The sequence below is a fragment of the Mauremys reevesii genome, unplaced genomic scaffold, assembly GCF_016161935.1.
Source record: "Mauremys reevesii isolate NIE-2019 unplaced genomic scaffold, ASM1616193v1 Contig35, whole genome shotgun sequence".
Lineage (NCBI taxonomy): Eukaryota > Metazoa > Chordata > Testudines > Geoemydidae > Mauremys > Mauremys reevesii.
The window spans coordinates 177,002-203,826 of NW_024100846.1; the positions used below are offsets into that span (position 1 = coordinate 177,002).

Genomic DNA, 26,825 nt, shown 5'->3' on the forward strand with positions numbered 1-26,825 from the left:
GTTTGCTGCATTATCTTCCTGGTGCAGAAGTTAAGCTGACTGGTCTGTAACTGCCTGGCTTGTCCTTATTTCCTTTTTCATATATGGGAACTACATTTGCCCTTTTCCAGTCTGCTGGAATCTCTCCCATCTTCCATGACTTTTCAACTATAATAACCAAAGTAAAACTAGCCCATTGGGTCTGTGAGCAGGTAAATCGCCTCCTCGCCCAGCAGCTCCCAGGGCAATGACCCAATGCCTCCCCACCACAGGGACAGAAGCTGAAAGTCCATCTGATGGCAGGTCAGGGGCTAGCGTGGAATGTGCTGGGATCTCGGCCTGGGCCCTAGTGGGGTAGGTGACCCCGTCACCCGTAACCACACCCAGCAAGGCCTGCACCGATTTTCTCCCTGTCTGTGAGTCCCAGCAGAGAGACCAGGGACTCATTGGTCCATGGAGAATGAGCTTTCCCCAGCTGGGGCTGCAAACCAGTGATCAAGGGCAGCGGGTGAGGGAGCTTGCACTAGCGCTCCTGCAGGGTCCATGGTGTGGGGTGAACAGAGAAATCCAGTGTCCTGGGCTCTCAGGCCACGTGTCCATTCCACTGCAGGAGGATCTGGGAGCAGCCTGAGGGGACTGGGGCAGGAGTCGGGAAAGCAGCCGTCTGGGAGAAGGAGGGAATTCAGCTGTGCTGGGGAAGCTGGGCTGAGCAGAGATGCTGCTGCAGATGCTGCTAGTTCCTGAGTACGACGCTGCAGCACTTTAACTACATGGTTAATATAGAGGTTGCAGCTCAGCTGAGTAGTGTGCTGCACTCATTTTAATGGTGTTAGTGGCTTTGCCAGGGTATAAAACCAGGGCCGCCCAGAGGATTCCGGGGGCCTGGGGTCTTCGGCGGCGGGTCCCGCTTCGGCGGTAATTTGGTGGCGGGGGTCCTTCCGCTCCAGGACCCGCCACCGGTGCCCCGGAGACCCGTGGCGGGGACCCCTGCTGCCGAATTACCGCCAAGACCGGGCTGCACGCCGGCGGCGGGTCCCACTTCGCAGTAATTCGCCAGCAGAGGGTCCTTCCACCCCAGAGCGGAAGGATTCCCGCCGCCAAGACCGGGAGCAGAAGAAGCTCCAAGGGCCCGGCCCGCAAGAGTTTTCCGGGCTCCCGGAGCGAGTGAAGGACCCTGCTCCAGGGGCCCCGAAAACTCGTAGGGGCCCCTGCGGGCCCGGGCCTGGGGCAAATTGCCCTCTTGCCCCCTCTCGGCGGCCCTGTATAAAACTGAGGTGCAGCTTCACCCTGGTCACACCTCTATCCCTGCTCCACCCCTCCCCTCCAGCCTGTCCATGCTCCCCTCCCGAGCACTCCTTGTGCCTACAGCTGCTGGGAGGCACAAGTGGCACCTGTGTGGGAGGAATTTCCCAGGGTGGGGAGGGCTTTACCCTTCCCTACAGCCCCTTTGGCCCACCCTGGGCAGCATGGGAGGCAGAGCACAGTGGTGGGCTGGGGCCAGATTTCAAGAATGTCTCTTGATGTCAGATCCAAATATGGGATCCTGCCTTTACATGCGTAGGGGCTGGACACCTGCAGTGCCCAAGGACTCCACATGCAGCTGTGGCTGCAGTTGGAACAAGTTCCTGCAGTCCTGTAGTTCAAAGGAGAAACTGAGGTACCCAAAATTAGGCCATTGTTGTAAATTGAGGCCTTTCCGCCTTGCCCGTTAACAACAGTCGGTGGGCTAAGGCTCATTGGAAGTCACTGTTTAGACTTGATCACGGCTGACGTAGTCCTGGTCATAAGCAGAAGCCTGGCAGTGAAAGGTCCTGATTCCATCCCCAGCCTCCAGAGGCAGATGGTCCCCCAGGGATGGAACAACCCTGGGGAATATTTTACACTCACAGTCTTTCCCACGGGCTGGGTAATTCCACAGTCTCATTCACAGGGCTGAGAACCTCAGGGTTAAGTTGCACAAAGTGAAACTAACTGAAATGTGCCCCCTGCGCTGCACGCTGTGCTGTGCTGCCCTGGGGAGATGTGGCTTTAAGCTGCTGTCCCAGCCCCTTCCCACTCTCAAGAAGGACTGGGCCAAAAGAGATCTGATGAGGTTCAACAAGCGTAAGGATTTTTATCTCTCTAGGCCGATCTGATCAGAAGATCTCGGGAGCCTTGCAGTTTATCTCCGCTGAGTCCCCTTTTAAGGCCATCTATCAGAGCTGACTTTAATGAACTCCACACACACAAAGCTATAAAATAAAACAACAACACTTTATTTGCTAAGGGAGAGGAAGGAATGGAAAGGGGAATGGATTAATGATTCTGGAGATTCGAATAACACACAGGCACTTATAATACAAGATGTTCTATCTTTACAGACATCAGCGATAAAGGGGTGCAGGATCCAGAAAAGAGAAGCCAGTAGTGAACACTGACTGTGGACAACAGATGAAACAGACAGGTACGTATCCCTATCTTAACTCCCACCCTAACCCGCTTTGCGTCGTCCTGAGTGCACGATTGATCTAACTAATCGGACCAGGTCCGTGTATGCAAGTTTGCTTTCCCAAAACAACAAACAAACAACCCCAACTTAATTAGTAAGTAGCTATTGCAGGCCCATAGCCAGTGGCAAGATTGTACCGCACCAGGAGAGAGAGCAGCCACCTGCACCTCTGACAGCTCAAAAGCTCAAGAGCCAGTGCCCTGGCCCCTCCCCTCATTGGTCTCTGTAGGGAGCTGTTGCTGGGCAAGGTCAGATTCCTGCTCTTCCCACTTTCCCGCCTTTTCTAGGTACTGAGGAACAAGAACCTGACCCCCAATGGAGGTCGCCTTGTCCTTTTACCAAAACAAAATGGCCTTTTGATTTACAGAACTTATTTTAACTTTTATACAGAATAATTCGCAAACATGTATACTGAAATTAACATTTCCCCTCTTGTCGGTGTTACACCTGTTTTAAAAGATGTAACTGCCGACACCTGTGGCTTTGCCAAATTATGACCCACCCGATGAATAAATTGTCACATGGCGAAAAATTTGCATTGAACCCAAATACAACCATAGTATTACAGAGGGGTAGTGCTGATTAAAACATTCCTTATCGCAGACTGGGGATGTGTAATAACTGTTTGATTTGCTTCTTCCTAATTACCACGGGACCAGTTAAACTAGGAATAGGAGAAGGAAGAACCAAAACAAATTGGTATACTCTTATTCCATACGGACCTACCATAGACCATTTACCAGAGTCTGCCGTTGTAACATTCATTTTAAACCTCCTATACAAGTCTAACTATTTACGGAAAATTTAACCTTGATCTTACTGCAGTAGAAAGTTTTACAATGAAAAGACTCTTCCTGCTTTACATCCATTTCCTGCATAGACGAACTATCGCAAGAAGGTGTGGATACAACAGTACATTGAGAGCCGAGAAGGAAGGACTGTGCTGGAGTACTAATTCTGAACATGGCACTAGGTCTTTCATGAACCCAAGGAGCTGATATATTTCCAGAAACCCACCCCATGGTACATGCTCAGGTACTTCCAATTTAATGCAACCGCAAATCTGAGAACTGTTGGGCACCCTAAGTTTGGTACAATTCCCAAAAGAGGTTTTACTATATCCCACTTACATGACATTTCTGTTTTTTCTCTGCATCCCACAGGTGCAGCCTGATAGTTAAGGCACATTTCTGAAATTACTGCTTGAAATATACCTGCCTTGTTCGATCTTTCTTTGACCCACTTGAGCACACAGCACGGTTCTTCCTTGATCATTAAAACAGAAATGGGGTCATTTTGTTCCAAAGGATCCAGGGTGGCCATGGGATCCTCTGTGGCATAATGACTCCTGTTATACAGAACAGATGGTCACCTTCAACCAAATCAATTAACCAAACCTTAACAAATACAGTGCAACCTATATACATAGAGAATAGGATGATGGCGGTCATGTCGATCTAGGAATGGAAGAGAAAATATGATTGGCACAGTTAAATGGGTTGATTTCCTTTCCATTCCTTTACCTGGCTGCTATGGAATCACTTTAATTTGATCCCCTTCTTTGCTGGTATTTGAACCTGATATACAGAGGCACTTGCTCCGTTTGTTATGATAACTGGACCCACCCAACGAGGACTAAGGACATGGCCTTTTCTATATAATACCTAAACATTACCTTTGTACCAACCACCCATCCTACATCATTAATGTGGCCTAACCAAGCACTAATGACTTGGTTATTAGCTTTTAGTTGAGGAGCTACTCGATGTTGAAGACTGCTGATGGTGTCTAGCAACTGTGACATGTATAAGTCTATTTGCACCCTGGGAAGGTACTCATCCGGTGGAACTCCTCCCACCCACTAAAGTTCAGGGGTGTGCATAATTCTCCCAGTTAGCATCTCGTGCGGTGAAAACCCTCACACAGTTCTAGTAGATCGCATGGCCGCTAGGATATATGGGAGTTTGCTATCCCAATCCCTTCCTTGCACATCTATTACTTTTCTAAGAGCAGTTTTCATGGCTCTATTAGCCTCTCGACGATAACAGACTTTGCGGGTGAGCAGCTATGTGCAACCGCTGTTTGATGTTTAAGGCCGCACACAGCGCTTTTGTGACTTCACCCACAAAGTGTGGTCCTCTGTCTGAATCTATTTCTGATGGGATACCAAATCGAGAAAAGGTTTGTTCCAGTATTTCCTCCTTTATGTTAGGCAACCACGCCACTTAGACACCCGTTCCAAAGATTTGGACGCAGCATAGTGTCCCTGGCCATGAGCTACAGTTATTAGTTCTTTTCGTGGAGTTATTGGCATAACCAGTACAGGTAATTCACAGTTTGGTGATGTTGCTATAATCAATCCGTTTTTGTCCTTACATATCCTTGATGTTTCCCTGCTGTTAAAAGGGCTTGGAGATCATTATCCTGTTTTTGCAGGGTCAAGATGCCATGGCCTGCTGACACATCTGGAGACGGCATCTTAACTACAGCAGCTGAAATTGGGTCTTATCCCATGTATATGCTGATCCTAACCTAGCAGCTTGTTTTGCTAGCTGATTGGCCTGATTGTCAAGCGTGGTCAGAACCGAACACCTTCGTATGGGCTTTTACTTTGAACTCTTTTCTTCCAGATGGGAAGGGCTTGAACCACCCAACTAGAAGCAGAACACAGACAGATGTTTTCCTCAGGTGCTACCCCAGACGATACTGCCAGGACCGCAATTCATTGTGCAGCTTGTGCTGACGGCGGCCTCACCGTACCCTGCACCACTTGCTGTGTCCCCTCCTGGATTGCAGCAAACCCTGCAACAGGATGCCCTTCGTGGTGACAAGCACTCCCATCAACTGCCCAGAGTGTTAACCCTTTTCCTTGTACTTCTTCCCAGGATGTTGCTAAGAAGAATGGAGATAGTAAGTCTAAATCAGGATCTGGCAACGGACATTCGTGCTCATCTCCTGCGGTAATCGGAGCATAGGGAAGGATTCTCGTATGGGGGGGATCTTCTCAGTACGAATATCCCGATTGACCAGACTTAGAGTCCATCCCGCCAGCCGGGGAGAGGATACCCTTCCCTCATTAATTCTTCCAGAAATGACATATTTTACTGGAGTATGGCATGTCCTCACCACAATGAGAGCTGTGCCACTTAAATATTCCCAATGTGTTAGGGACCATACCAGGGCGAATATCTCACGTTCGCAAGCTGAAAACCTCGCCTCCACCTCACTGAGAGTTTTGGAACCATAGGCCATCGGTCTCACCTGGCCAATTTGTTTTTGCAGCAAAACAGCTCCAGTGCTTGCTGGAGTAGTTGCCAGGTGCAAGTAAAATGGCAGGCCTTGTTTAGGAGAGGCTCGCGCTGGTGCAGCCGCTAGAGCCTTTCTAAGATCATTAAAAAGGCACCTTTCACAATTGGCAAGTCAAATCCTAGTGAGGAAAAGACAAAGAAGCGTAAACTCTGGCAAGTCAAATGAAAAGTATAGGGCAGAGGCCAAAAATGAACGTGAAGAGCAACTAGCCAAGGCACAACAACTAACAGCAAAGGGTTGTTAAGTACATGGGATCAGGGCCGGCTCCAGGCACCAGCCTACCAAGCACATGCTTGGGGCGGCACCTTGGGAGGGGGGCGGCACTCGGGGGTTGGTTTTATTTTTTTTTGTTTGGCCAGGCGGCGCTGGGGGGAGGCGGGTCTTAGGAGGTGTGGTGCCGTGTTGGGGCGGGGACTTGGGCGGTGCTCGGCTGGGGTGGGGACTTGGGCGACGTGTCGCTCGGGGCGGGATGTGGGTGGGCGCCGCTCAGGTGGGGACTGGGTGGGCGCCGCTCGGGGCGGGGCTTGGGTGACGCTCGGGGGCGGGGCCTTGGGCGGTGTGACGCTCGGAGGGGGGGCGGCGCTCCTTGTTTTTGCTTGCGGAGGGGGTACATGGGATGCAGGAAGTCTGCCAAACGGTCAGCAAAGCCACTAGGCAATCGGTGCTAAAGGAGCACTCCAGGAAGACCAGGCCACTGCGGCGAAGCTAAAAAAGTTCCTTGCTTCTGTCTTCACTGCAGAGGATGCGGAGGAAATCCAGACACGCCAGCCCTTCTTTTTAGGTGACAGATGCTAGAATCAAAGAATTATAGACCCATCAGGTTAGAAGGCACTGCAAGGTCCAGGGAGGGTGTTTGGGTGAAGAAGGGGGTTTGGGGTGTAGGCTCTGGGAGGGAGTTTGGGTTCTGGGTGCAGGGTCTGGGCTGGGACAGGGGTTTGGGGTTTGGGTGCAGAAGGGGGCACAAGCTCTAGGAGGGAGTTTGGGTGCTAGGTGCAGGGTCTGGGCTGGGACAGGCGGTTGGGGTGCAGGAGGGGGTTTGGGTGCTAGGTGCAGGGTCTGGGCTGGGACAGGGGGTTGGGGTTTGGGTGCAGAAGGGGGTACAAGCTCTAGGAGGGAGTTTGGGTTCTGGGTGCAGGGTCTGGGCTGGGACAGGCGGTTGGGGTGCAGGAGGGGGTTTGGGTGCTAGGTGCAGGGTCTGGGCTGGGACAGGGGGTTGGGGTTTGGGAGCAGAAAAGGGTACAAACGAGGGAGTTTGGGTGCTGGGTGCAGGGTCTGGGCTGGGACAGGGGGTTGGGGGTTGGGTGCAGAAGGGGGCACAAGCTCTAGGAGGGGGTTTGGGTGCTAGGTGCAGGGTCTGGGCTGGGACAGGCGGTTGGGGTTTGGGTGCAGATGGGGGACAAAGCTCTCGGAGGGGGTTTGGGTGCTGGGTGCAGGGTCTGGGCTGGGACAGGGGGTTGGGGTGCAGGAGGGGTTTGGGTGCTAGGTGCAGGGTCTGGGCTGGGACAGGGGTTGGGGTTTGGGAGCAGCAAAGGGTACAAACGAGGGAGTTTGGGTGCTGGGTGCAGGGTCTGGGCTGGGCCAGGGGTTGGGGTTGGGTGCAGAAGGGGCACAAGCTCTAGGAGGGGGTTTGGGTTCTGGGTGCAGGGTCTGGGCTGGGACTGGGGGTTGGGGTGCAGGAGGGGGCTTGGGGGCTGGGTGCAGAGTCTGGGATGGGACCGGGGTTTGGGGTGCAGGAGGGGGGGGGGGGCGCTGGGTGGGAGCGGGGGGTTGAGTGGTGGGTGCCGGCTCGGGGCTGGGCCGGGGCGTGGGGGGGCAGGCGGGGGTGCAGGGTGTGGGTCTGGGCCAGGGATGAGGAGTTTGGGGTGCAGCAGGAAGGCTGCCCTGGGGCTGGGGTGGGGCCAGAGGAGGATTCCCAGGGACAAGACACTCACCCAGGCCCCACCAGGCTGCTGCTCAGGAGGTCCAACCGGGATAAGCCCTCCTCAGATTCGACTTGGAGTCACCTGGTGGGGCGGGAGGCTGCCATGCGCCTCCTACTTCCACAGGCGCAGCAGCCGCCTCAGCCTGCCCCCAGCGCCTCCCTGTAGCCTGCAGTGGCAGCGGCCAGTGAGGGAGCACAGTGTGGAGATGCAGGGGGCAGGCAGAGACGCTTGGGGGAGGCACGTGGGGGTGGCAGGCAGGGCCGGGGGAGGCACGTGGGGGTGGCAGGCAGGGCCGGGGGATGCTCTGGGGGTGGCACGTGGGAGTGGCAGGTCGGGCTGGGGGAGAAACCCTGCCCTGAACATTGGTGGAGCCGGGCCCCTCGAGGCCCTGAATTTGCTGGAGCCCGGGCACCACAGGCCCATATAACTCGCCGCCTCTGGCAAGGTTCATCTAGTCTAACCCCTGCCAAGATGCAGGACTTTGTGTGTCTAACCCACCCAGCTTCTCTCTTCTGGCTGGGGTCCCTTGACTGCAGCAGCTCCCCCGATCTCCTCGCTCTCCTCTTTCCCTTACTTCCTTCACTTCTCTGCCCACTGGTTTGCTGCATCTCTGAGTCCTCTCTATATGCCCTGGCCCAGCAGCTAGTTGCCCAGGCTACACTCCCATTGCCATCCGTGGGGGCAGCCTGGGCTGTGAGGGCTGCAGGTTTTGGTCCCTGGTCAATGCAGGTGCTATGGCTGCTGCACAGCTACGTGGTGACTCCTGCAGCCCATCACCAAACTGCGGGGCCATATTCTGCAGGGTGGCCTCCCTGGCTGAGATTCTGGGAGCAGAGAACCCCTGGGTCAGAGAAGGAAAATGGCCCACACAGAACACACTGTCAATGGCTGCTCCCACAGACGTCCCCGTGACACCCGACTGTGCAGCCCAGAAGTTCTCCTGCTCCTTCATTGTCACCGCGGGCAAGAGTCTGGCAATGGGAATGGATTATGCATCTGGGCAAGGAGGAATTGGCCATGGAGGTGGAGGAGGACTTGGCTTTGCCCTCCTTATCCTCCTCCTCATCCAAGTCGTCCTCTTCTGCTTTCTTCTCCATGACCACGTGCTCCATTCCCATGGCCAGGTCCTCCCCCTCCTCCACTTCCTCCTCTCTGGCCAGATCCTCCCTCTCCTCTGTGGCCAGGTTCTCCTCCTCCTTTTCCTCCTCGTCCTCTTCTCTGGTCAGGTCCTCTTCCTCCTGCTCCTTCTCCGTGGCCAGGTTCTCCTCCTTCTCATCTTCCTCTCTGGCCAGGTCCTCTTGCTCCTACTCTTCCATTGCCAGGTCCACCTCCTTCTCTTCTTCTTCCCCCTGCATCGGCACATCCTCATCCTCCTCCATTCCTGGGTCCTCCTAGTCTATAGTCAGGTCCTCTACCTCTTCTTCCGCCTCTTCTTCTTCCCCCTGCATGGCCACATCCTCGTCCTCCTCCATTGCCAGGTCCTCTCCCTTCTCCTCCTCCTGACCCAGATCCTCCTTGTCCTCCTCTGTGGCCTGGTCCTTCTCCATGGCCAGGTCTTCCTCTTTCTCCTCTGGAGCCAGGTCCTCCTCCTCTTCCTCCTGCTCCATGGCCAGGTGCTCCACTCCTGTGGCCAGGTCCTCTTCCTCTTCCTCCACAGGCAGGTGCTCCTCTTCCTGCTCCATGGCCAGGTCCTTCTCTTCTTCCTTTTGCTCCATGATCAGGTGTTCCTTTCTTCCTCTTCCTTTACCTTCTTCTTCCTCCTCCTCAGTGATCAAGTCCTCTTCCTCTTCTGTGCAGAGGTCCTCCTCCTCCTCCTCTTCTGCTGACAAGTTCTCTTCCTCCTCCTCTCCTCTGCTGCAGACACATTCTCCTCCTCCCCCTTTCCTCTGCTGCAGACACATTCTCCTCCTCCTCCTTTCCTCTGCTGCAGACACGTTCTCTTCCTCCTCCTCCTCCTCTTCTTCCTCTTCTGCAAACAAGTTCTCCTCCTCCTTTTCCTCTTCTGTAGTCAGATTCTCCTCTTCCTTCTCTTCAGACACATCCCCCCCCTCCTCCTCCTCTTCTTCCTTTTCTGCAGACACATTCTCCTCTTCCTCTTCCTCCTCCTCCTCTTCTTCCTTTTCTGCAAACAGGTTCTCATCCTCCTCCTTGTTCTCTTCTATAGATATTTCCTCCTCCCCCTTCTCCTCTGTGTCCAGGTCTTCCTCCTCCTCAGTGGTAATGTTCTCCTCCTCTTTCATCACTAGCTCCTCCACCTCCTCCTCTTTTTCACTAATCAGGACTTGCTCTTCCTGCTTCTCCTCCTCCTCTGTCTTTAGATCTTCCTCCTCTTCCTCTCTTTCTGTGTCAGGGTCTTCATCCTCCTCTGTCTTTTCCTCAGGGGCAAAGTCCTTCTCTGACTGGTCTGTGGGGGTCTCTGCATCAGAGAGACAAGGGCAGAGGGTGACTCTTGCTGGGGAGGGGGGAAGAGGAAGGACAGGGGTGAGAAGGGATGGGGAGAGCAGATTTAATGTTTCTCCCTCCCATGTAAGCATCGAAAGGCAGAGAGATCCCCACAGTGTCCCTCTCACACACCCCTCAGCCCCAGGACCCATTGCAGAGAGATCCCCACACTGCCCCGTCCACAGACCCCTCAGCCCCAATGACCCATGGCAGAGAGATCCCCACACTGCCCATCCCACAGACCCATCAGCCCTATGCCCCCATGGCAGAGAGATCCCCACACTGCCCCTCCCACAGACCCTCAGCCCTATGGCCCCATGGCAGAGAGATCCCCACACTGCCCCTCCCACAGACCCCTCAGTCCCAGGGCCCCATGGCAGAGAGATCCCCACACTGCCCCTCAGTCCCAGAGCCCCATGGCAGAGAGTTCCCCACACTGCCCCTCCCATAGACCCTCAGCCCTGTGGCCCCATGGCAGAGTGGGCCCTTCACTGTCCCATCCTCCCTGGGAGTTGCTCCAAATCATCAGGGACCCACTTCCCAGAAGCTCCCCCCATGCCCCATTGCAGGGGGTGGCTCTGCAACTCCCGCTGATGTCATTGAGCTCACGTGGCTCTGGCCAGACCCCTGGGCTGGGATCCCCACAATGACTGGGACAGAGCGACTGGGTGTTAATGGCCCTTGCTCCTCCCCATGCCCAGGGGGTCTCCTCACCTGCAGTGGAGGACCACTCAGCCTCCGTGTTGCAGAGAACCTCCAGAGAGTAGCTGCTCTCCTCTCCGGCAACAGTTAAGCAGCTGAGGCAGCGATCCCCCAGCTCCTGCCCTGGGAATGCCTCCTGCTGGCCCACGCAGCTGGGATGAGGGCAGGCCTTCCAGCAGAAGCAAACCCAGAGCTGCGTTGCCTGGCTCCTGCCATGGGCTGAGTCCTGCCTGCCCAGATTGAACTTAGGCCACCTCCATCTCGGCCTGGATGTTGTCTCTCTCTGCTCAGCACCAGCCCTGGGGGCTGGTTTCCTCCCAGTGAGCAAGGCCGAGCAGGACCATCTCCTGGGGTGGCCGGGGCCTGCTTCACATGCCATGCGGATGGAGGGGCAGCTCTCTGTCTGGGGACGCTGGCAGCTGGTCCCCTCTGGCTCCGGGGCCACCTTCCTCCTGAGATACCTTCTCAGCACGTCCATCCTGGAACTGAGCAGGGAGCAGCCGTGAGTCTGGGGCAACAAAGCCTCTCAGCAATGGGCCTGTCTTGCCTCAGGGGGGATGGAACCTGGGTCCTTAGAATCATAGAATCTCAGGGTTGGAAGGGACCTCAGGAGGTATCTAGTCCAACCCCCTGCTCAAAGCAGGACCAACCCCAACTTAATCATCCCGGCCAGGGCTTTGTCAAGCCGGGCCCTAATAAACTCTGAGGATGGAGATTCCACCTAGGAACCCATTCCAGTGCTTCACCATCCTCCTAGTGAAATAGTGTTTCCTAACATCCAACCTAGACCTCCCCCACTGCAACTTGAGACCATTGCTCCTTGTTCTGTCATCTGCCACCACTGAGAACAGCTGAGCTCCATCCTCTTTGGAACCCCCCTTCAGGTAATTGAAAGCTGCTATCAAATCCCCCCTCACTTTTCTCTTCTGCAGACTAAACAATCCCAGTTCCCTCAGCCTCTCCTCATAAGTCATGTGCTCCAGCCCCCTAATCATTTTTGTTGCCCTCCGCTGGACTCTTTCCAATTTCTCCACATCCTTCTTGTAGTGTGGGGCCCAAAACTGAACACAGTACTCCACATGAGGCCTCACCAATGTCGAATAGAGGGGAATGATCACGTCCCTTGATCTGCTGGCAATGCGTCTACTTATACAGCCCAAAATGCCATTAGCCTTCTTGGCAACAAGAGCACACTGCTGACTCATATCTAGTTTCTTGTCCACTGTAATCCCCAGGTCCTTTTTTGCAGAACTGCTGCTTAGCCAGGCGGTTCCCAGCCTGTAACGGTGCATGGGATTCTTCCGTCCGAAGTGCAGGACTCTCTTGGCCCCTGCTGACTCCACCCCAGGGGGCCCCTCCTAGTGCCTGAGTCACAAGGGCTGCTGTGCCCTGGGGAAGTGTTTGGTGCCCAATAACAGACTAGGATTGTCATCCAGGCACAAGGGTACAAATCTATCACAATCTCCCAGTAACAACACAACAAGTGAGGGAGCTTATTGGGCAGAGGGAAGAAAGGCCTGGGGTTAAGGAAAGAACAGGAGCAACTAGACTAGTAACCCATCAACAATCACAGCATTGACAAGGGGCCCGACCCGCCCCAACCAGCTCCCTCCCAGCCCCTGCGCAGCAGAATGGGAGTTGAGTATCAGTTCTCTAGGGGCTGATGCTGCCCTGTGCTCCTTGGCCGGCTTGAAATTCACAAGGAAAACAAGCAAAAGGGATTCTTACCGGGTCTTCGGTCTGAGTGTCAATGGGCACCTCCCAGGCTGTGACGCGTCTCCCTCAGCTCCACTCCACCAACAGCCAACAACCGAATGGAAACCAACCCCTTTGTCTCCGAGCGCTGGCTTCTGATTGGCTCCCTCTGCTCCACTCCCCCAACAGCCAACAACCAAATATAAACTGACCCCTTTGTCTCCGAGCGCTGGCTTCTGATTGGCTCCCTCTGCTCCACTCCACCAACAGCCAATAACCAAATGTAAACTGACCCCTTTGTCTCCGAGCGCTGACTTCTGATTGGCTCTGGTAGTAGCTCCCCGCATGTTCCGTCTCCGCCCGGCATTCCAGGCATGCTGGGAAGCGGTATCCTGAGCCCTGCAGCCATTGCAGTGGCGGCTTAACGCACAGGGGGCCCATGCCCAGGGGCCTCGGGCAACTCGGGGGGCCCTGGGAAAATCTCACCATGCTCGGGCAGCATGATTTCGTTGGTGATTGTCTTGCCTGGCATCAACAACGCTTCTGCTCTCACTCGTTTTCCATCTCACCACTGGGCTGGACTCTTTCCCCTCTTCCCCTCCCTCTCCACCCCCACATTTCTTTCCCCTTGGTGCCAAACACAACACAAGAGGGAAAAACAAAAGTTATCATCACAATCTGCCGTGATGGCTAGGCTCTCCTTCTCGCATCACCCACACCCCAGGGCTTACCCTGAACCCCCTTTGCATGATGTTGTCACAGCTACAATTGGAAAGCACCCCACTGCTGCACCCAGCATAGTCACGCTGCACAAGAGACTCTTGTCCCTTCCACTGGTATTAACCCCACAGAGCCCCAGGTCCAGCTAGGATGCACCTTATTTTTCTTTAGTACTGGGGTTCTCGTCCTCTCCTTCCTATCTCTCTTGGACTCCATCTGTGGGAGTGGACAGGGAAGTGTTACAGACACACAGACCCTCCCCCAGCTCTCTCTGCACCCTGGGCTCACACCTGGTTGTCTCCCCAATCCTTGGCGCTGTCCAGCATGCCTCCCCCCGCAGAAGTCATAGAATCATAGAATATCATGGTTGGAAGGGACCTCAGGAGGTATCTAGCCCAACCCCCTGCTCAAATCAGGACCAATTCCCAACTAAAGCATCCCAGCCAGGGCTTTGTCAAGCCTGACCTTAAAAACCTCTAAGGAAGGAGATTCCACCACCTCCCTAGGGAACCCATTCCAGTGCTTCACCACTCTGTGAGTGAAAAAGTTTTTTCCTGATATCCAACCTAAACCTCCCACACTGCAACTTGAGACCATTACTCCTTGTTCTGTCATTGGGTACCACTGAGAACAGTCTAGATCCATCCTCTCTGGAACCCCCTTTCAGGTAGTTGAAAGCAGCTATCAAATCCCCTGCTCATTCATCTCTTCTGCAGACTAAACAATCCCAGTTTCCTCAGCCTCTCCTCATAAGTCGTGCTCCAGCCCCCTAATCATTTTTGTTGCTCTCTGCTGGACTCTTTCCAATTTTTTCACATCCTTCTTGTACTGTGGGGCCCAAAACTGGACACAGTACTCCAGATGAGGCCTCACCAATGTCAAATAGAGGGGAATGATCACATCCCTCGATCTGCTGGCTATGCCCCTATTTATACAGCCCAAAGTGCCATTAGCCTTCTTGGCAACAAGGCCACACTGTCGACTCATATCCAACTTCTCGTCCACTGTAACTCCTAGGTCCTTTTCTGCAGAACTGCTTCCTAGCCATTCGGTCTCTAGTCTGTAACAGTGAATGGGATTCTTACGTCCTAAGTGCAGGACTCTGCACTTCTCCTTGTTGAACCTCATCAGGTTTCTTTATCTAGGTCCCTCTGTATCCTATCCCTACCCTCCACTGTATCTACCACTCCTCCAAGTTTAGTGTCATCAGCAAACTTGCTGAGAGTGCAGTCCATGCCATCCTCCAGATCGTTAATGAAGATATTGAACAAAACCGGCCCCAGCACCGACTCTTGGGGCACTCCACTTGAAACGGGCTGCCAACTAGACATGGAGCCGTTGATCACTACCTGTTGAGCCTGACGATCTAGCCAGATTTCTATCCACCTTATAGTCCAATCATCCAGCCCACAGTTCTTTAACTTGCTGGCAAGAATACTGTGGGAGACCATATCAAAAGTTTTGCTAGAGTCAAGGAATAACACATCCACTGCTTTCCCCTCACCCACAGACCCAGTTATCTCCTCATAGAAGGCAATTAGGTTAGTCAGGCATGACTTGCCCTTGGTGAATCCATGCTGGCTGTTCCTGATCACTTTCCTCGCCTCTAAGTGCTTCAGAATTGATTCCTTGAGGACCTGCTCCATGATTTTTCCAGGGACTGAGGTGAGGCTGACTGGCCTGTAGTTCCCTGGATCCTCCTCCTTCCCTTTTTACAGATGGGCACTATAGTAGCCTTTTTCCAGTCATCCAGGACCTCCCCCATTCACCATGAGTTTTCAAAGATAATGGCCAATGGCTCTGCAATCACATCCAGCAACTCCTTTAGCACCCTTGGATGCAGCGCATCCAGCCCCATGGACTTGTGCTCTTCCAATTTTTCTAAAAGTCCCGAACCACTTCTTTCTCCACAGAGGGCTGGTCACCTTCTCTCCATACTGTGCTGCCCAGTGCAGCAGTCTGGGAGTTGACCTTGTTTGTGGAGACAGAGGCAAAAATCATTCAGTACATTAGCTTTTTCCACATCCTCTGTCACTAGGTTGCCTCCCTCATTCAGGAAGGAGCCCACACTTTCCTTGACTTTCTTCTTGTTGCTAACATACCTGAAGAAATCCTTCTTGTTACTCTTAACATCCCTTGCTAGTTGCAACTCCAAGTGTGATTTGGACTTCCTGATTTCACTCCTACATGCCTGAGCAATATTTTTATAGTCCTCCCTGGTCAATTGTCCAATCTTCCACTTTTTTTAAGCTTCTTTTTTGCGTTTAAGATCAGCAAGGATTTCACTGTTAAGCCAAGCTGGTTGCCTGCCATATTTACTATTCTTTCTACAGATCAGGATGGTTTTTTTCCTGCAATCTCAATAAGGATTCTTTAAAATACAGCCAGCTCTCCTGGACTCCTCTCCCCCTCATGTTATTCTCCCAGGGGATCCTGCCCATCAGCTTCCTGAGGGAGTCAAAGTCTGCTTTTCTGAAGTCCAGGGTCTGTATTCTGCTGCTCTCCTTTTTTCCTTGTGTCAGGATCCTGAACTCGACCATGTCATGGTCACTGCATCCCAGGTTCCCATCCACTTTTGCTTCCCCTACTAACTCTTCTCTGTTTATGAGCAGCAGGTCAAGAACAGCTTTGCCCCTAGTTGGTTCCTCCAGCACTTGCACCAGGAACTTGTCCCCTACACTTTCCAGAAACTTCCTGGATTGTCTGTGCACTGCTGTATTGCTCTCCCAGCAGATATCAGGGTGATTAAAGTCTACCATGAGAACAAGGGCCTGCGATCTAGTAACTTCTGCTAGTTGCCGGAAGAAAGCCTTGTCCACCTCATCCCCCTGGTCTGGTGGTCTATAGCAGACTACCACCACGACATCACCCTTGTTGCTCACACTTCTAAACTTAATCCAGAGACTCTCAGGTTTTTCTGCAGTTTCATACTGGAGCTCTGAGCAGTCATACTGCTCTCTTACATACAATGCAACTCCCCCATCTTTTCTGCCCTGCCTGTCCTTCCTGAACAGTTTATATCCATCCATGACAGTACGCCAGACATGTGAGTTATCCCACCAAGTCTCTGTTAGTCCAAGTCACCTGGTCTCATCTTAGACTCCATCTTCATATTGCTCTTCTCCTTCCCAGAACTCCGGCTCTGCTCCTCAGACCTGTCTGTTGTGTATTTGGTTGTCATGGGTTTTGTTACTATGGCAACTGAGTTAGACTATTAAGGGATAGCTCAGCCTGTTTCAACCGGCTGAGTGAGCTCTCTGTATATCTGTAAATAAAATGGAGGTTTTGGTTAGCGGCCTGCTCTCTGGCCTCAGGTGATTGCTTCCTACACCGGCTGCCCCAAGGATATAACACTGGCGACGAGGATGGGATTCGGTGCTGCTCCAGTAACAGAAGGAAGTAGAAGTTAAGGTAAAGAACAAACAAACAAAAAGCTGCTTGTTTGCACTGACTGTGAAAGTGAAACTAAAAATCATGGCTACTCTGACCAGGCCCCTGGAGCCTTTTGATGAGAATACAGAGCAGTGGCATGTGTATACTGAGCGTTTTGAGCTTTTTGGTATTGCAAATGACATTACAGAAGCGAAGAAGGTGCCAATATTCTTAACTGTTGTAGGGGCTAAAACCTACTCTCTGCTACGCAGCTTACTACACCCTGTTAAGCCTGAGACTAAATCTTACAGTGACATTGTGGAAATCCTGGGGTCTCATTTCTCCCCAAAACCACTGGTAATTGCTGAAAGATATAGGTTCCACAAAAGAGACCAAAAGGAAGATGAAACAGTTGTACAATTTGTAGCCATTTTAAAAAGCTAGCAGAACACTGTGAATTTAAAGAGATGTTAAATGATGCCCTGCGTGACAGGTTAGTGTGTGGCCTCTGCAGTGAAGCTATACGGAAGCGCCTACTGACAGAGGCTCAGCTTACATTACAGAAGGCTGTTGATATTGCTGTCTCCATGGAACTGGCTACAAGGGAGGCACAATACATCGGTGTATCCCCTAGGGTGCAAAAAGTGTCACAAGAACTGACCCACAAAACGGTGCAGAGTCAAGAATGTTACCGCTGTGGTAAGCTGGGTCACCAGGCATCAGAACGCTGGTATAAGGACCTGGTGTGTCGACACTGTGGCAAAAAGGGACACATTGAGTATGCCTGTAAACAAAAGAAAAAGAGGCCTGTGGTCTGGCCGACAAAGAGGAACCTTGCATACCCTAGAGCAGACCCAGGATGATCAAGGTGACACCTCCTCACAAGAGGAAGTGCCACTGCATGTTTTGTCTTTGGCAGCGGGCTCACATTAATACTGGGTAACCCCCTTATTGGAGGGCAAACCTATATGCATGGAACTAGACACCGGTGCAGCTGTCTTGCTGGTTCCTGAGACTGTGTATAAGGAAAAGCTACAGCATCTTCCGCTTAAGGCAACAAAACTGTTCTGAAGACGTATACAGGTGAAGCTGTGCCCATGTTGGGCACTATTGATGTTAAGGTGGAGCTCAATGGACAGGCGGCTAAATTGCCACTGTTTGTGGTGAGAGGTGACTACCCAGCCTTAATGGGTAGGTCTTGGCTTGGGAAGATTCAGCTGAACTGGGCAGAAGTGCACCGGATGACTAAAGAAGAAACCAGTCTAACCCTATACTCAGGAACCATGCTGCTGTTTTTGGAGATGATTTGGGAAGTATGAAGGGAATCACTGTGACATTGAACATTAAACCTGGCAGTCCACCAAAATATCTGAAAGCCCGAACTGTGCCATATGCCATCAGGCCAAAAGTTGAAGCAGACCTGGAGCGCCTGGTCACCAATGGAGTCCTAATACCAGTTACCCATAGCTCATGGGCCACTCCTATCGTTCCAATAGTGAAGAAAGATGGCTCTCTCCGGATTTGCGGTGATTTTAAAGTCACTGTCAACCCAGTGTTGTGTGCAGAGCAATACCGCTTCCCCGCATCGATGACCTCTTCGCAGGCCTGGCTGGGGGACAAAAGTTCAGTAAGATTGATCTGAGTCAAGCATATTTACAGATGCACGTCGATGAAAAGTCCCAAGAGCTGTTGACTATTGTGACTCATAAGGGGCTTTATCGATACTGTCGCCTACCCTTCGGAATTATACTTCCAGAGCTAAATGGGTCCCGGCCACAGTCATCACTCAAACAGGACCTGTTTCCTATACAGTCTGGACTGCAGAGAATCTTACCTGGCGGCAACATGTAGATCAGCTGTTGCCAGGTCATGCCAGTCTTCAGGACCCATCTGCAGTTGAGGGTCTGACTTCACCCTCCTGGTGAGACACCGAATCATGAGTCACCTGTTCCTGACTGTTCTCCTCCATTACTGCCTGCAGCTGAGATACCCCTTTGCCCAGCACGAGCTGATACCACCTCCTCACCTATTCGTGCTGCGGACCCTGAGCCCCTAGTACTTTCGGGTGCAACAACACCAGAAGTTCGCCGTAATCCACCTAGAGACAGAAGGCCTCCTCATCGGCTGGATCTTTAGTTAGGGCGAACCCACGGTTATGGGGCAAAATAATCCCCAGGGTTTAGCCGGGAATGGAGGCAGTCTACCTTCCTTCTCTAGTTTAGTGTGTGTTTTATTTAGGGGATGTTCTTATTAGGGGGGGAGGAATATGTTGTGTATTTGGTTGTCATGGGTTTTGTTACTATGGCAACTGAGTTAGACTATTAAGGGATAGCTCAGCCGGTTTCAACCGGCTGAGTGAGCTCTCTGTATATCTGTAAATAAAATGGAGGTTTTGGTTAGCTGCCTGCTCTCTGGCCTCAAGTGATTGCTTCCTACACCGGCTGCCCCAAGGATATAACACTGTCTGTCCTCAGCTCTGCAGGCAGAGGGGAAGGGGCATCGTGGGAACACACACGCCCCATTCCAGACACCACATGGCATCCACAGGGCTACCAAACCGTGTCACCTTTGGCCAAAAACCACACCCCACTCCAAGGGAGCAAAATGCCTTTGTGAGCCCAGCACACACACCCACACCAAGCCCAGCCAAACTGGGAGCTTGCCCCCGCTTCCCTGGGCTCACGGATGGAGAAGTTTGGTGGGTAGTGGGGCCCCGAGGGCCTGGCTCAGTGTGTGAATGAGTGACTGGTATATATGAGGGGGGCCGGAGTGTGGGGTTGGGAGTCCAGGAGGACCCAAGGGAAGGGACTAGGGGGATTAGGGGTAGAGGAGGGTAGGGTTACCAAGGTGCACTGTGGGATTGGGGGATTTAGAGACCCCAGAGAGGATGGGTGGGGTGGGTTGAAGGGCCCCACGGGGGCTGAAAAGGGGACCCTGGCAGGTTGGGGGGAGCAGAGAGTGGAGATGAGGGACTCACACACTGGGGATGGAGGGCCGTGGGGTGACAGGGACATGGGACCCAACCCTGGAGAAATGGGTTGGAGTTGATGGGGCGGGGTGGGAGGACGACACTCGGGAGGCAGCACATTGACAGGGCAAAGGAAAAGGCCACAGAGAGAAGACAGGGTGGGGAGGGTGCGCTGGGGATGAGGGGAGGCTGGGGTGAACTACGGGAGTTTGGGTAGCAGGACTGAGGGGTTCCCAGGGGCAGGGCAGGGCAGGGCTGGGGAGGGGTGGATGGGGGCTTGAAGGGACCCAGGGACAGGGCATGTTGGGGGTTGAGGGGGATGTCAGGGCCCTTTTCTGGAGGGCCAAAATCTCAGTATTCTAGTAGCTTGTTTGCTGACCAGATGTATTTATTATTTGCAGGTTCTTTGTGCTGCTACTTATGGGCAGTTTCCTCCTTCCCTCCCCCATCAGCTAGGTAATTTGCATTCACACAGAGGCTTTCTTGGCTTGCCTCTGGATCCAATGCTATCAGCAGCTCAGAGACTGTTTTAAAAGGGACAGGTTCCACTTCCTCCAGAGTTCGATTACTTTTCACTTTCATCTCCTGCTCCGAAACACACAGAGATCTGAAAAAGAAAGCACAATCTATTCTGGCTCCTGTTGGAGCCCTAACAGGATTTTAATGAAGTACCATGTTTTGTTTGCATTTCTTTTACCCCTTCTCCAATATACACTGCACATGTCCTGGGAAATCATTTAACCTCCATTATATCAGCCATATTAATTTTACACAAGCTGTGACTGCCTCCCCATGCCCACAGAGTTTTCATGCACCCCCAAAGTGACAGTCAGATCCCCCAGAGCCACCCCAAGGCTCAGTGTGCCAATCATTGCTCCCCTTTTCCTTTTCCTGTGCGCACACAATTCTATTTGGTCTAACATCCCTTGCACTGGGATTACTCTTTTTACACAACTGTACCCCGATTACCAGGGGCGGCTCCAGACCCCAGGACGCCAAGCATGTGCTTGGGGCGGCATGCCGCGGGGGGCGCTCTGCCGGTCGCCAGGACGGCGACAGGCGGCTCCGGTGGACCTCCCGCAGGCGTGCCTGCGGCGGGTCCGCTGGTCCCGCGCGGCTTCGGTGGAGCTGCTGGACCAGCGGACCCTCCGCAGGCATGTATGCGGGAGGTCCACCAGAGCCACGGGACCGGCAACCGGCAGAGCTCCCCCCGCGTCATGTCGCCGTGCTTGGGGCAGCTAAATGTCTAGAGCCGCCCCTGCTCCTCAAGCAGCTCAGTGGATGGGAATCTTAGAGTCACCCTGGTGCTTTAGGAGCAGAAACCCCCACAGAGCTTCCATGCAATTGGCACTTTGCCATCACTGCTCAGGACTGTAACCTGTGCAGGGAGACTGGCTGGGCCATATGCCAGCTGGGCATGAGCAAAGCAGCAGGGGTGAAAGGCAAACGTGGGGAGTGAACCCAGGGCCTTATACATGTGAATCAGGCACTGTACCACTGAGCCACATCCCCAAACAGGCCTTCTTTGCTGACTGTTACACTCAGAGCCTGCCTCTTTCCAACGCATCCAGTGGCTTATAAGCTTCACGGAAACCCTTTCCCCCCAGTCATGCTCTCGTGCAGGTTGCTGGTTCTTAGGGGTCACTTTGCAGCAGGGCCAGATTCGATGTGTGGGGCGGAGAGAGTGTGCGCGCCCTGGACTCAAGGTTAGCTCAAAAAAAAAAAAAGGCAAGGGAAAAACTGCTGGCTGGGAGCTGAATATGCAGGACAAAGGGTTGGGATTCTTCTCCGCTCAGATTTGTTATGGAGCTGGCAGTCTCCCAAATGATGGTCTGTTCCTTCCCTCAAAATGCCGGCTAACCCTCTCCTTTTCAATTTAAAGCTCCATGAAAGGAAAAAAATAATGAGGAAGAAAGCATAGATGCTATGGATGTACTTAAGAAAGGAGCTGGAGAGATAAAGGACCAAAGGAAGGAAAGTATCAATGTTTCTGCCTGGTTTTAAACCAGGGATCTTTTGCAAGTTAGGCAAATGTGATAACCACTAGACTACAGAAACCAGCTGCTGTCAATTTTGGGGCCCTTTTCTAAGGCTTTCTCAGTAGCTGCTACACCAGTTGATTTGCCTTTGAAGAACAGGGAAACAAAGGGCACCAAGAACTTATGTTTTTTGGATGAGCCAAGAAAAGGGAGTAGCATTGTCCCCCTCGGGTAGGCCCTGTTCAATTCCAGGTCAGAAAGCAAAACTCTTCTGCAAGAATATCCAAAAAATATTGTGTTTCACTTCACTTCATAAGTACAGTTGTGTGGCAATTAAATGATGACTCTAAAGTTTCATAAAAGCAAAGAACATTAAACAAAATAGTGTGGGAAATACAGATGTATCTGAGAAAATGGCTTGGAATGAAGGAAGACAAAAATTGATGGGTCGAGAGAACAGGCCCTGTTTCCCCCTGGTTTGGAGCTTCTCTCACAACTACTGGAATAGCAAAGCTAAGCAAATGGGGTTCTATTGTTGCACAGGAGATTGAAGTGAGGCCATTTTCTCCAGATGGTCATGTCAGCAGTGGGATTTGAAACCACGTCTCTATGCAGAGACCAGAACACCCAAGAGATAGGAAAAAAGTGTCTTGAAACTAGCACTTTCGACCAGTCCACCATCCTGCTGCTACAAAGACTCTGACTTATGAACCCTAGTTTTTGTTAATAATTGATGAACTCTTTAGGGCGGTCGAGTTGGCACATCTCTTTCAAAAATGGCCATCTACGTGACCAGGGAGAGGCGGTTGGCCAATGGAGACTCCTGCGACTGTGGGGCTTGTTTTTGATCCTTAGTCCATTCACGTCTCTGGGCGGAGTTCCTCTGGGCGGCGTCCGCTGGCTCCTTGACGCCTTTGAGGAGCGGTGGGCGCTGTCCGGGTTCTCTGCTCGGTGTCCCCGTCAGGCTCCTTCTTATGACCCTTTGACCGCACTCCTGTCCCTGTTCTTTTATTAGTTGTCCCCCGCAATTAGTGGGTTTCTGAGGCCCTGTGGAACCTCCTTAGGATGGGGGGGGGATCCGTTAGCATGGGGCGGGCTTTGCCCGCCCCGTTTCCTGGAAACCCAATAGATACATGGTCTTTCTCTCTCCCACACACCCTCCCCCCCCCCCACCCCCTTTGTTCTCCTTGGCTATGATGCAATCAGAATGCTTCAATGGAATTATTTCTCTAACATCCCATCATACCAAATAGGAACTCCTGGAGACCTTCTACAGCACAGCTGAATTTTAGACCCACTCACCCAGACCTAAAGTTACACGTTTCCTGGAGTTCCATGAGTTCTGCGGTGTTGTAATCTCCCGCTCATGTTTTAAGTGAACAAAAGATGGGTGCTGGCATTCTGAGACAGTAATGGTGAACCTCAAAATCCTGCCCTGGGGGCCAGACAGTTAAGCAACCAGCACCCACAACCTCTACCATGATAGCATCCTGTCTGGGAACAACTCACTGATCAATAGCTGGGGTGTGAAATCCTCATTTCTGTGTTGTTCTATCACTGTAGTCCCCATTTTCCTATTGCTTGTCTGTATAATCTCTGTCTGGTGCTGTGATTCTTTCTGTCTGCTGTATAATTAATTTGTTGAGTGTAAACCAATTAAGGTGGTGGGGTATAATTGGTTAGATAATCATGTTACACTATGTTAGGATTGGTTAGTTACATTTCAGTAAAATGCTTGGTTAAGGTATAGCTAAGCAGAACTCCAGTTTTACTATATAGTCTGCAGTCAATCAGGAAGTAAGGGGAATGGGAATGGGGGTAGGGAATTGGAATTATGTTTTGCTAAGGGGAATAGGAACAGGGAAGGGAACAGGGACACGGGCAAGGCTCTGTGGTGTCAGAGCTGGGAAGGGGGACACTGAGGAAGGAAATTGGAATCATTACTCATTGGAAGTTTACCCCAATAAACATTGAATTGTTTGCACCTTTGAACTTCGTGTATTGCTGCTCTCTGGTCACGCAAGAAGGACCAGGGAATGGGAGGGTGTTGGGATAAACCCTCTAACAAGTACGTCTTTCAGGGTGTGAAAAACCCCAGAACCAGTATAATTAAGCTGACCTAAGCCGTGGTTAGATAGTGCTAAATGAAAGGAAAGATTGTTCTGTCAATGTAGCTATTACAGGGATGCAAAACCACTCCCCTCACTGTAGCAACTGTCTTCTCCAAAGTGCTACAGCAGTATTTTAAGTGTAGCCAGCCTCAGAGTGAGACTAGGGCCTGGTCTACACTAGGCGTTTAAATCGGTTTTAGGAGCGTAAAACCGATTTAACGCCAAAACAAATCCACACTAGGAGGCACCTTATATCGATTTTAATGGCCCTTTAAACCGGTTTCTGTACTCCTCCCTAACGAGAGGAGTAACGCTAGTATCGGTATTAACATATCGGATTAGGGTTAGTGTGGACGCTGATCGACGGTATTGGCCTCCGGGAGCTATCCCACAGTGCACCAGTGACCGCTCTGGACCGCAATCTGAACTCGGATGCAGTGGTCAGGTAAACAGGAAAAGCCCCGCGAACTTTTGAATATTTCCTGTTTGCCCAGCGTGGAGCTCCGATCAGCACGGGTGGTGATGCAGTCCGAAATCAAAATAAAAAAAGAGCTCCCGCATGGACCATGCGGATGTGATCGCTGTAAGGGCAGGCAAATCCGTTCTATCAGCGCTCCGTTACAGAAGATGAAATTCAGAATCCTTTTTTAAAAATCTCCAGACAGACGCCATAGCAGGGACTCAGCGCACTGCAGCGTGACAAGCGTAACGGAAAGCCAAAGAATCAAATGGATGCTCATGGACTGGAGGACTGAAGCTATCCCACAGTTCCTGCAGCCTCCGAAAAGTATTTGCATTCTTGGCTGAGCTCCAAATGCTTCTAGGGTCAAACACAGTGTCCGCGGGTCAGGGCATAGCTTGGCAATCTACTCACCCACCCCCCACCCACCCCCAGAAGCGAAAGGTAAAACAATCCTCTGACTCTTTTACATGTCACCCTATCTTTACTGAATGCTGCAGATAGACGCGATAGTGCAGCACTCAACACCAGCATCCTTGCTCCCCCCCCCCGCCATGGGCGGCTGATGGTACAAAAAGATGGAAATCCATCCTCATCAAAATCCATCCTCATCATCAGCCTATTGGCCCTAATTTTTTCTGGTGGATGGATGGTGCAATATGGCTGGTAACCATCCTCATCATAGCAACAGGGGGCTGAGCTCCATCAGCCCCCACCCTTCATGTGTAAAGAAAAGATTCAGTTGCCCCTGGACTAGCAGTGGGATGCTGGGCTTCTCTCCTATACACTGCTTAATGTCCTGTCTGGACTATCATAGCAGCTGGAGGCTGCCTTCCACTCATTTCTCACTAACAAGTCAGTGTGTCTTATTCCTGCATTCTTTATTAATTCATCACACAAGTGGGGACAATGCTACGGTAGCCAAGAAAGGCTGGGGGAAGAACGGAATCAACAGGTGGGGTTGTTACAGGAGCACCCCCTGTGAATAGCATACAGATCATAATTTCTGCAGGCTCTGACACAGAGCAGCTGTGCTCTCTGGTTCTATGATACGGTGGTTCTCTAGTACACTTGCCTATATTAGGCAGCACTGATTCTATTTTTAGATACCAAAAAGGAGGGATTGACTAAGGGAGTCATTCCCAATCTTTGCTTTTGCGCCCTGGCTGATCGGCCAGGGCACTTATGACAGCAGCTAATGGTACAAAACGATGGAAGGTGCAATATGGCTAGTAACCAATCTTGGCTTTTGCGCCCCTGGCTGATGGGCCAGGGGCACTAGCAGCAAATGGTACAAAAGGACTGGTAGCCATGATCATCCTCAGTTCCAATTTATGGAAGGGTTTGGATGGTGCAATATGGCTAGTAACCATCTCTGCTGTCATGCAAAAGCAAAAGCATGCTTCTGTGTAGCGCTGCTGAATCGCCTCTGTGAGCGGCATCTAGTACACATACGGTGAGAGTCACAAACGGCAAAACAAGCTCCATGATTGCCATGCTATGGCATCTGCCAGGGCAATCCAGGGGAAAAAGGCACAAAATGCTTGTCTGCCGTTGCTTTCCCAGACGAAGGAGTGACTGACGACATTTACCCAGAACCACCGCGACAATGATTTTTGCCCCATCAGGCACTGGGATCTCAACCCGGAAGTTCCAAGGGGCGGGAGGCTGCGGGAACTATGGGATAGCTAGGAATAGCTACCCACAGTGCAACGCTCCAGAAATCGACGCTAGCCACGGACCATGGACGCACACCACCGATTTAATGTGCTTAGTATGGCGCTCCACCCGATTTTATAAATTCTGTTTTACAAAACCGGTTTATGCAAATTCGGAATAATCCGTAGTGTAGACGTACCCTAGATCTGGCCCCACTTTGGCTCTGTGGATGCTCAGGCACTAAGACAACAGTAATGACAATATACTGCAGCTGTAGCTGGCAGGATTTGAACCTGCGTGGAGAGACCACAAAGGATTTCTCGTCCATTCCATTAACCAGGGATAGTTGATTATTTTATCAAGAGCCAAATTTCTTGGTCAAGGTCTAGTCAATGTCTAGATACCAGAGAAAATAATAAGAAGTATATAGAAAAATTTTGCAGTCACTATGGGCATAACTATGACGATTGTTTCGTGTTTCACTCTATATATTTGGCACCACTGCCTTTCCCTTTAGTCTTGTAGTTTACCAAGGGTAAAACTAAACATCTCTTCAGATACCAGGGAGTGTTTATGTCCATTCCTGTGAGCTACACAGGGGTTTGATGTAGCGGCTTTCAATCCTCCAGCTCTGCCGGGACAAGTAACATTTCAAGGTGTCACTGAACTGAAGAAGGGAGATCATTTTTTGACAGGTTACGCCTCCTCTTAAAAGTTTTTGTCTGGCTGGCAGCCCTGGTTCCCAAGTCTCTCCTGAGGGAAGAAGGTTTCTGTGCAAAATACTAAAACTTTTAACAGAGAGGAGGGAAAGGCGATGGCCACATGATGGGGCCAGTATGTACCACAACATGGTTCTTTTATGTGGGATGACTCTGAACACTGACTGAGCTCCACTCCCTTGTCTTTGAAGAGATGTTTAGTTTTGCACTTGGGAACCTGTAAGGCTGAAGCAATGTTATGGATGGTGACACTACGATTGAAGGGTTATTTAATGTTGTAAAAATTGTTAAAAACACTGA

The 26,825-nt window shown here is 51.7% G+C and overlaps 1 long non-coding RNA gene across 1 annotated transcript; it reads left to right on the plus strand.

The window, feature by feature from the left end:
* Positions 1-2,345: 2,345 nt before the first annotated feature.
* Positions 2,346-5,587, plus strand: LOC120393853. The gene is made up of 3 exons (XR_005592143.1): positions 2,346-2,422; positions 3,348-3,502; positions 5,098-5,587. It is a non-coding gene; the product is annotated as an uncharacterized LOC120393853 (long non-coding RNA).
* Positions 5,588-26,825: the final 21,238 nt, after the last annotated feature.